General features: G+C 33.3%; 1 long non-coding RNA gene across 1 annotated transcript; it reads left to right on the forward strand.

Annotated features, from left to right (window-relative positions):
- Window positions 1-10043: 10043 nt before the first annotated feature.
- LOC111472531 lies at window positions 10044-10610 on the forward strand. Its single transcript, XR_002715443.1, has 3 exons — window positions 10044-10077; window positions 10181-10347; window positions 10474-10610. It is a non-coding gene; the product is annotated as an uncharacterized LOC111472531 (long non-coding RNA).
- Window positions 10611-10814: the final 204 nt, after the last annotated feature.

Genomic DNA, 10814 nt, shown 5'->3' on the forward strand with positions numbered 1-10814 from the left:
ATTATAAGTGTCCCCAATTTGACTTATTTTTTAAAAAAAAAAACTTAGAAAGTTCAAACATCAAATTTTTCAAGTCTTTGGAGCAATTTTGCTTTTAGCCTGGGAGGACTGAAGCATCTAAAGTTCTCTTTATAAAGTATCTTAAATAAATAAAGGTGTCGGTCTTGCATATCTTTCTGTGGATTGAATTATCTATTTTATGTCGTTTATTTCACCCATAATGGATGTCCCTACCCTTTCTCGTAAACAAATGAATAAGATTATTATATGGTTGAATTCGATTTTGAACAACAAATTCAGACGAGTAAATAATTAGTAAATCTAAATTAGGCCAATTAGGTGAGAGACTCTGTTGTTGGCTTGGTTTGATGTATGAGGACGCATGTCACATGGTCCCTACACACATCATACTTACTATTGTTATGTTATGCTATGATAAGACGTGCTATGTTGTGTTATGCCACGTGTATATGCTATGCTACAATGTCATTATGTCATGATGTAAAATTACGTTATGAGAATTTGATAGCCTTATTTCATAAACCTCCATACACAATGTCATGTAAACTATGTATATAAGAAAGACTTGACAGGGATCCTATATGCATGATTCATAGATCCCTTTATATTATAAATGAGTGGAGTTTTGACTTGCATCATAAATTTAAGCTATAGGGAACTAATGCATTGTTGTGTGTCATATGCATATGGATACTTTCCCATTAGTACAAATGCATACCTTATGACATTAATGCTCGCCATGATGTTATGTAGACTCTTTCTCTCCGTAGTGTCTGTCAGCACATAAGCGAGTGCTAGCCAAATGAGCCAGGCCCAAGGGGTACCCGAGCCATTTTGTGAATCCATGTGTGAGTGTGTTGACCTTATTTAGTAATTTACTACACATCTGACCCTGCTGAGATTTGAAAGCTGCCTAAGGTCATGCAATGATTTAAAATGATAGGTCCCATCATATCGCTAATGTTTTCATTTATCGACCCCAACAGTTGGGTTACTTCTTTGGTATTTCTTAAAATATTCCAACCACATGCTACTCTTATTTTTAGGTAAAGGTAAGGAACCTCTATACCAATGATGATGTTGCACTTACAACCATTGGATTGAAGCTTGGGTAGATACATTTCATGATTTTTGTAACTCTTAGGTTAGATAGGGACATTTATTTGTTTTATTTAAATTTCAAGTTATTCATTTTTTGTTGTAATTGTTTAATGATTTTATTATGAAAGTATAAGTCCATGTCATCGTTTTGAAATGCTTAAACATTTTTTATGCATTTTGTAATTAAGTCATACATGTAGCAAGGACCTTATTTTTTTTTTTTATAGTAAAAATAGGGTCATTAGAGTTGGTACGAGAGCTTTAGCTTATATAGTCTATAAACTAGCCCATGATGTAGGTTGGTATCAACTTTTAGCCGAACAGATAGTAAAGCATGATGTTATGATAACTGTGATTGTTTGCATGACGTTAACCTTTATATGATGATGTTTTTCATATTAAGTATGTTGTATGATGATAACTGCCATGTTGCATCATGTTGAGAGATCGACCTAGGACACAACCCTAAGAGCATGCATGATGATATTAACATAAATATCTAATGAGCATGCATTACTAAATGTAATATAGTGATGAAATTAGGGTTCGGTAAGAAAAATGTTTAAGATATGAACTAGAGGGACCTCATCCATGTTGTTTGTACATGAGCATCGGGATACTTCCCCTTTATGATGATGAGTGCGAACAAACATAGTATGATGATGACGGTGATCATGTTGAGCATGATACCTACAGGTTCGCTGACCTCCGGACGTTGCTACAAACAATTAGCTCAACGATGATGGATTAGGGGGGTGTGGACCGCCTGGAGATTCACACTCGCACATGTGGGTCATGAGTACGGATGTACTACACATCCATAGTTAGTCCGGACTAAAGACAACCCATAGTATGAGATAGAGATAGGTCCCTAGATCATATTTTCATGTGTTCATATTTAGAATGACCCCTATAGTTGGGTCACATACTAAGTATTCTTCAAAATACTCAGGCCGTGTGCCACATCATTTTTCATGTAAAGACAAAGAGCCCATGTATGGATGACGGTGGCATCACGATCAGAGACTATGACACGTGCATAAGATTTGAGCATATTTAATTTTCCAGACTTAGATTACAATAGGTTGTCTTGCATTTCATATGTTTTAAATTATTTCGTATTTGTTTTAATTCCATTTTTCAGTATTAGGTGTTGAACACGTAAGACCATGATAGTGTTTTCCAAGATGTAATTATTTTAAATTCTCGAAATTTTGCTATAAATGATGCTTTTTTAAGGGTTATATTTCGCATATGAGTTGAGCATAAGACATTAGTAGCGACTCTATGTAAGTAAAAATAAGTAAAAATTTATGGTCGTACATCATTTTTCATTAATAACTCCTATTTCTAGCCTAAATAAACTTGAACTTAGACAAGATCGTGCCAGGTGAGCTTTCTCGTAACCGCAATTTTGTAAAACATCGACCTATTTTAACTATTAAAATTGATCGTGCTCGGTTCTTAACCCTAAGTGAGCATGCACTTAGCCTATGGTGGGATTTTAAATCTATATGACATACTTTATGCATATACATTTTCTATTTAATTAAAACATACATTCATAATGCATAATTAATTAAACACGCTAAAGTGGATTGGTTTTGGCATTTTAAAACAAGCAATTAACTAAATTATTACATTAATAATTAAAAATAACTTGAACCGCTCCCGAGGATCACGAACTGAGTGAATCAACCCTTAAAAACGTTGATCCGAATTCCAAAGGCAGAAAAAACACCCAGACTACCTCTTCCATCTTCTTCTTCGGTTCAGCTTGCTATCTCTTCCATTTTCGATCAATTACAACCTAAAATGGACTTTAATGACTCCAAAAAAAATTACAGACCTTTCTTCATTCATTAAAGCCCACACATTAGACTTATTACAATAATTGCATCAAATGGAAGCAAAAAAAAATGCCAAAACCAAATCCATCCACATTAGCAACCACAAAATTTCGTTCATGAAATGGTACCCACCATGATCAAATTAATGTAAATAAAGTGCCTAAAACTTGCTCTGATACCAATTGAAAGTGTTAATATAACACATGCCGAAGAAATTTGGATCTTAGGCACTTTTAGAACATCAACTATAGTAAATAACTAGCATGTTCATAAGTATTAAAACTTAATGAGTTTGAATACTAACCTTTTGTAGTTCAAATTCCTTTTTCATGACGAACCGGTTTCAAACCACCACTAGTGTCTTCTCCACTATCCTCCGGCCTTATAACGGGATTGTGGAATCCGGTGAGTGACTTAAACTTGGGAGGGATTTTGTATATATGAAGAGAGTGTTTGTGAGAGGTTTTTCTCAAGGTTTTTCACCAACAAGAACACCTTTTATGTATTATGATCACTCTATTTATAGAGTCATGTTTGCATGTTCATGCAAATTTGAGATCACCAAATTTTGACACTCAAAATTCCACTCAAATGTTTGGGATTATGTGGCAAGTATGCTTGAGTTAACCAAATTTTGACACTCAAAATTCCACTCAAATTTGTGGGGTTTATTTGGCAAGCATGCAAGTTTGGTTAAACCAAATTTTGACACCTCAAAATTTCACTAACATGGATTTTTCCATTAAATGAAGTCAACATTTTGACTTTCTGCATTTTGATTCAACAATCCATTTGAATTATTAATTTCAAATTAAAGTAATATTAAAGGATTAATTAAACTAATATTTAATATTAATTCAAATGCCAATCCCAATTTATTCGGACACATATTTGATTAAGATATTTAAATATCTTAGATTCTCTATTTTTGTTTAATTTGTAAATAAAACAAAAATGCGGTTAAATATATCGTAAATATGTAGCTCGTGATGTTGTTCAATGAACCCCTCTAGTTGAGCCATATAGAAACTCTCTTCAAGATTGCCGTTTAGAAAGGCTGTCTTAACATCCATTTGCCAAATTTCATGATCATAAAATGTGGCAATAGACAAGAGTATTCTAATCGATTTAAGCATAGCAACAGGAGAGAAGGTTTCTTCATAGTTCACTCCCTCTCTTTGGGTATAACCCTTTGCTACTAGTCGAGCTTTAAAGGTCTGTACCTTACCGGTTTGGTCTCGTTTCCTCTTATAGATCCATTTTCAACCAATAGGTTTTACCCCATCTGGTTGATCTACAAGTTCCCAAACTGAATTGAAGTATATGGACTCCTTTTAAAGATTCATGGCTTTAATCCACTGATCTTTATCTTCATCATTCATTGCCTGGTTATAGGTCAATGGATCCTCAATGCCATCATCAGGTATGATGACTTGAGTTTCTGTCAAACCTAAGTAACAATTGGGTTGAGTTATAACCCTCCCACTACGTCGAGGCATTCTCAACTCCTAAGAAGGATGTGATTGACCAGAAGTGTCAGATCCATCAACAACTCTTGTTAAAGGACCAGCTTGATCAACAACTCTTGTTGTTTTATCAGTAGCTTCTTTAGAAATATCACTTAATACTAGTTTGTTGTGAGGTTGATGATTTCTTACGTGGTCTTCCTCTAAGAATGTAGCGTTTGTTGATACAAACACTTTATCTTCTTGAGGGTCATAAAACAAACCACCTTTCGTCTCTTTGGGGTATCCTACGAATAGACATAATTTTTAACGACGTTCTAATTTCTAGGGGTTTTGCAACAACACATGTGCTGAACATCCCCAAATTCTGAAGTGACGTAAACTACCTTTACGCAATTTTCATAACTCATAAGGTGTATCTGAAACATTCTTAGTAGGAACCATGTTCAAAATGTATGTAGCAGTCTCCACTGCATATCCCTAAAATGAATCGGGTAATTGAGCGAAACTCATCATAGACCGAACCATGTCTAACAAAGTTCTATTTCTCCTTTCTGATACCCATTTTGTTGAGGCATACCAGGGGCTGAGAGTTGAGATCTTATTCCATGTTCTATCATATAGTTCTGAAATCTTAAGTCCATGTACTCTCCTCCTCGATCTGATCGAAGTGTTTTAATAGTTTTACCTAATAGATTCTCAACCTCAGTCTTAAACTCTCTGAATTTTTCAAGAGCTTCGAACTTGTGATGCATTAGGTAAAGATAGTCATACCTTGAATAATCATCAATAAAACTGATGAAATATTGATACGCTTCTCGTGCTTTGACAATCATTGGACCACAAAGATTTGTATGCACGAGTTCTAAGGTTTCTTTGGCTCTATAATCTTTTTCGGAAAACGATCGTTTAGACATTTTACCCTCAAGACAAGACTCAGATTGAGGTAAAGAGTTGTCTTCTTACACATTTAGAAGTCCTCTTTTAACCAATCTCTCAATCCTATTGAGATTAATGTGGCCTAGTCTTAAGTGCCAAAGATAGGTATTAGGAGAAATCTTTTGTCGTTTATTTTGAGTTTTAGCTATTTTAAACATCTCAGTATTTAAAATGACTTTTGTTTCGCTCGGTTTTAACATATATAAATTGTTTTCTAGTTTTGCAGAACAAATATGAATACCTCTTTTGCAAATGAACACTTCATTAATTTCAAAAGATACTTTATACAATTGTTCAAATAAACAAGAGATAAATATTAGATTTTTTTTTTTTTTTTCAGGAATAAAAAGTACATTATCTAATATAACGAATCTATCTCCAAAAAAACAACTTTAAATTCTATACTGATCTTGCTGAGACAACCTCTCCTGTTCCAACCCTGAGTTTATCTCGCCGTCCACAAGCATTCTCCAGGAGCTAGTTTCCTGGTAAAAAGAATAAATATAATTAGTCGCCCCTGAATCTAGTATCCAAGTTGAGTTGTCATACTCTACTAAACATATTTCTACAACGAGTAAATCATATTTACCTTGTTGTGCCTTTTCGGCTTTCTTCTCAGCAAGGCATTTTGGGCAATTTCTCTTCCAGTGCCCGTTTTCGTTGCAATGGAAACACTTTCCTTTATCTGCATTCTGAACCTTGTGTTTGCGATTAGTAGGAATCTTATTTTTTCTTTTACCCTTCTTCTTCATCAAAACACTTTTAGAAGTTGAAGAACCAAACTTATTTTTGGAGGACAATCCTCATAGTAATTTCTTAGAGATAGCAACATTTGCTTCTCCTGTTTGTCCCTTGTTCGTTAAGAGGGACTGATAAGTCTGTAGCTCATTGAGAAGAGCAGTCAAGTTATATGCTATTTTGTTCATCACCATATTTGTGTAGATTTGAAAGAAGCTCTTCGGAAGAGACTCCATAATAAAACTGACTTGACTCTTCTCATCAATGACAGCTTCATTTTTTTCTGCCACATTGAAATGGACCATCATGTCCAGGACATGTTCTCTAACTGGGGTCTCTTCTTTCATATGGGAGTTGTAAATGTATTTTATGGCTTCATGTCTAAGGGAGAAGGACGGTTGTCCAAACATCCCTTTTTGAGAATCTCTTTAGCAATACCCATAACATCGTGTTTCTTAGCGAAAACATCAGATATGCTGGCTAGAATGTACATTTGGGCTTTGTCATTTGCCTTTATCCATCTATCATACGCATCCCGAACTGTTTGGTGTGCATTTGAGCTGGGGTTTGGAGGACATTCCTCTGGTTAAAACAAACCTTAAATCATCAATTACCAGTATTGTGTTTAAGTTTGATTTCCAAGTTGTGTAATTGTCGCCGTTTAATTTCTGAGAAGTGAGTAATTGTACTATTGAGTTTGTCATGCTGTGTGATACAAAAAAAATTCTATTAGTGATTTGACTTAATCCTATTTAATCCAATAAGGTTTAACAAATGTAATAATGTACCCAGAAATTATTAATTTTCAACGATACTTTAGTGAGTTAGAGCAACTGCTACCGAGGGGCAGTCAATCCCTCCTAAGTCAATGTCTAATAGGTCTCTAAATTTTCATTTTTTTTAAGTTAAACATTTTACAAGTAAGAAATTGAACCATCAAACTTTTTGATCTTAATTCATACCCTATCTACTAAATTATGCTTAGGGTAGTTCATACCTTATCTACAAATGGTCAAAATGTATCTAAACAATATTTTGACCCATAACATAATAGGACAAATTGTTTGTTTAGTAAATGGTCAAAATGTATCTAAACAATATTTTGACCCATAACATAATAGGACAAATTGTTTGTTTAGTAGGAGAATTTATGGGTCAAACTAAACTTTTTGACCCATAACATAATAGGACAAATTGTTTGTTTAGTAGGAGAATTTATGGGTCAAACTAAACTGAGTGACCCATAACATAATAGGACAAATTGTTTGTTTAGTAGGAGAATTTATGGGTCAAACTAAACTGAGTATATTAGGTTGTTGAAAATGAATTAATTTTGTAAATATTTGAATATTTGAGTTTAGTTTGTTCCCTTTTATACGAGTAAAATTAGGTGTAATCTCAATTACTCCCATGGAAATGAAAGAAACATGTTATCGTTGTATTGAGATAGGTAACCAGCATATTAACAAATGTTTTTATTTATTATTAGTAGTATTTTAGTTATTTTCAAAAAACCACCAATAGGAGTTATTGTTAACCATTTGTCATTGGCAGTAACACGTGTTCTAAAGTGTAATGCAATAGTCCATTAAATTTGAAGTTGATGAACAAGGACGTTTCGACATTTTATATTACTGTTGTAAATGAGAGCAATTATCGACATGTTTGGTAACGAGTTCTTATTGTTTATAATAAAAATATAATCATGTTTGATAACAATTTTTTTTAATTAAAAAATATATTTTTGAAACATATGGAATAAAAATATAATCATGTTTGATAACAATTTTTTTTAATTAAAAAATATATTTTTGAAACATATGGATATTATGGAAATGCCACTTGATTTTTTGTTAAGCAAAGAGGATACTATCTCATGTAGACCATTAGGATAGTCCTTGGAGTTTATGCAACTCTGTGACTACCCTAACCCAAGAAGAGCTCAAAAATAGCACTTTATTAAGCAATTAGGTTACTATCTAAGAATAAACTTTAGAATGAGCCTTTAAGCAAAGTGGTTACTCTCTTATAATTAATAAGTAATTTGGATGCTTCCCTAAATTAGAATGAGCTCCTCTTGAGACCTTGACTTTTAAGTAATTAGAAGACCACCTTAATAACATGTATTAAGTAAGCTTATCACACACCAAAAAAATTCCAAGGCACAAAGAATGCTAAGAACAAAGAACCAAGGTTCTAAGACTCCGAAACAAAAGAAAACCCTATTTTTTTCATGGTAAACTATGACTCAAACTACATTGCTTGGAGTGTAAGAAGTCTTCAATGCAAGTTTCAAAGTACGCCACTTGGAATATATGAAGCCTTGAGCATAAGCATTCAAACTATGTCGTTTGGAATGTAGAAGGCTTGAGCATAGGTTTCTAGACAGTGTCACTTGAAACATATGAAGCCTTAGACGTAGGTTTCAGAGTACACCACATGGAACATAATAATCATTTGGTGCAGGTTTCAGATTGTGTCGCAAAGAATTCATTAAGCCCTTGATACATGTTTAGACTGTGTCTGGAAAATCGACCTAAACATGATCACTCACATAAAGTTGTTACTACATACATGACATAATTAATGTGTACGCAAAATATTCATATAAAATATTTCATAAAAGGTGTCATGGGCTCCCACGTTCCTAATAAAATCTTTAAAACAATAATGCGAAAAATAAATCAGGTGAAGTTTAGATAAAATAATGAAAAATAAAAACATTGACGTGAACTAACCTAAGGACTACTAAATAGACATAAATTGTGTCTACCCTACCTCTAGTTCCATGGCTTTCGTCACGGCGTCGCCATCCGTACCTTGGTGCCTAACATTTACTTGAAAAATAAGAGTATTACGTGGTTTAAGTAGTTTAAGAAATACGTAGTAAGTAACTGTACATTTGGTGTCTAGAAATACAAACACATGTGACATGATAGGTTCTAATGGCATTGCCTTAGGTAGCTTTCCAGTTCCGGCAAGGTTGTATGTATAGTACTCTTCTACACACGACCGAACCACGAGCACGAGGACCCACCTGAGGGCTCATGTATTTCCTAGGCCTGTCTCAATGGACTAGAACTCGCTAATGTGCTTTCAGACACCATGGAGGGAAAGGGCCTGCGTAACATTGGGACGAACATAATTGTCGTAAGTCGTAAAGTACACATTTGTATTAATCATAATAGAAAAGTATCACGATGCATATGAGATACAAAAATTCATGAGGTCTCCATGCATTAAAATAACGACATAAATTTATACTGCAAGTCAAACCTCCAATTCCCTTATAACGTAATTATGTAGACATAATTCTTATCAAATCTTTCGTATACACGTCCTAACACATCATAGATTATCATCATAATAACATATTATTATACATAGTATAGTCACACTATAGTCTAGCTTATAAACATGGCATAACACGACATTGGATAGCATAACAATCATAATTATGACATGCTCAAGGGAAACACGTATGCGTTATAATACGCAATACAATTCATCCAACCAAGCAAATAATAGAGTCACTTACTTGATAGGTTTAGCAAGGGTTGTTAGTTTATCTTTGGAGCTAGTCTAATTTGGTGGTGGCTTAATGAGACATTTTGGGATTAATAAAACTTATAATATGTTGCATGAACACTTCTTTTGATCGAAGATGAAGTACGATGTTCACAAATTTTGTAGTCAAGAATAATTGTTTAGGGATTATGCAAAGCATGTTGTTGGCTTATTCTTTAGGGAAGTAGTAAGATTACATGGAAACCCAAGAATAATTGTTAGAGATACGGATGTTAAACTTTTAAGTCACTTTTGGAATGTATTGTAGGGTAAGTTGGGTACCAAGTTGTTGTTTTCAACTACATGTCATCCTCAGACAGATAGGATAGTTATTATTTCTAAGAATATTAAGTTTTGAGATGAAAGTTTGTCATATGTAGAGAGAGGAATTCATAGTACCACTCATTGTACTTCTTTTGAAGTTGTTTATGAATTTATTCCACCTATGCTTCTTGATTTGTTTCCTATTCTTTCTAATATTTTTTTTTGTGAGTGAAGGAGCACAAGTAAGACAAATTTGATCAAAGTATTGCACAAAGAGGTGAAAGGTTGCTTCAGGAATTAATAAAGAATGGAAGAAAATTATTTTTCAACGATGACTGGCTTTGGATACATTTTCACAAAAAGCGATTCACATCTCAAAGAAAGACCAAGTTACATCAAAGGTGATGACCCTTGTCAAGTTCTTGTTCGTAAAAGAATTAATAACAATGCCTATAAAATTGATCTTCTCGGAGAAATTTCAGTATGTTCTATTTACAATGTTAATGACTTGACTCCTTTTGATGTAGGTGATAATTTTCGTGATTCGAGGACGAATCCTTTTGAAGAGAGGGAAGATGAACACGGAGCATTATATACTGTCAAATATATGTATATTCTATGTATATCGAACATTATATACTTTTGTCTTAAAATATCCTAAAAATGCATGTATAAATCATATTCAATATAACTATATTATTAAAATTTAAAAAGAAACTCATTCCTGTTATAATATATGTATTTAAAAATAGTATAGAGTGAATGAATGGTTTAAAAATAGTATAAGATATTGAGGAATGAGAAATTTAAAATATATATGATATATATAAAAAAGAAACTAAAATTAGTAATGTAATAAAAGATGAAT

This window comes from Cucurbita maxima, unplaced genomic scaffold, assembly GCF_002738345.1.
Source record: "Cucurbita maxima cultivar Rimu unplaced genomic scaffold, Cmax_1.0 Cma_Scf00077, whole genome shotgun sequence".
Taxonomy (NCBI): domain Eukaryota; kingdom Viridiplantae; phylum Streptophyta; class Magnoliopsida; order Cucurbitales; family Cucurbitaceae; genus Cucurbita; species Cucurbita maxima.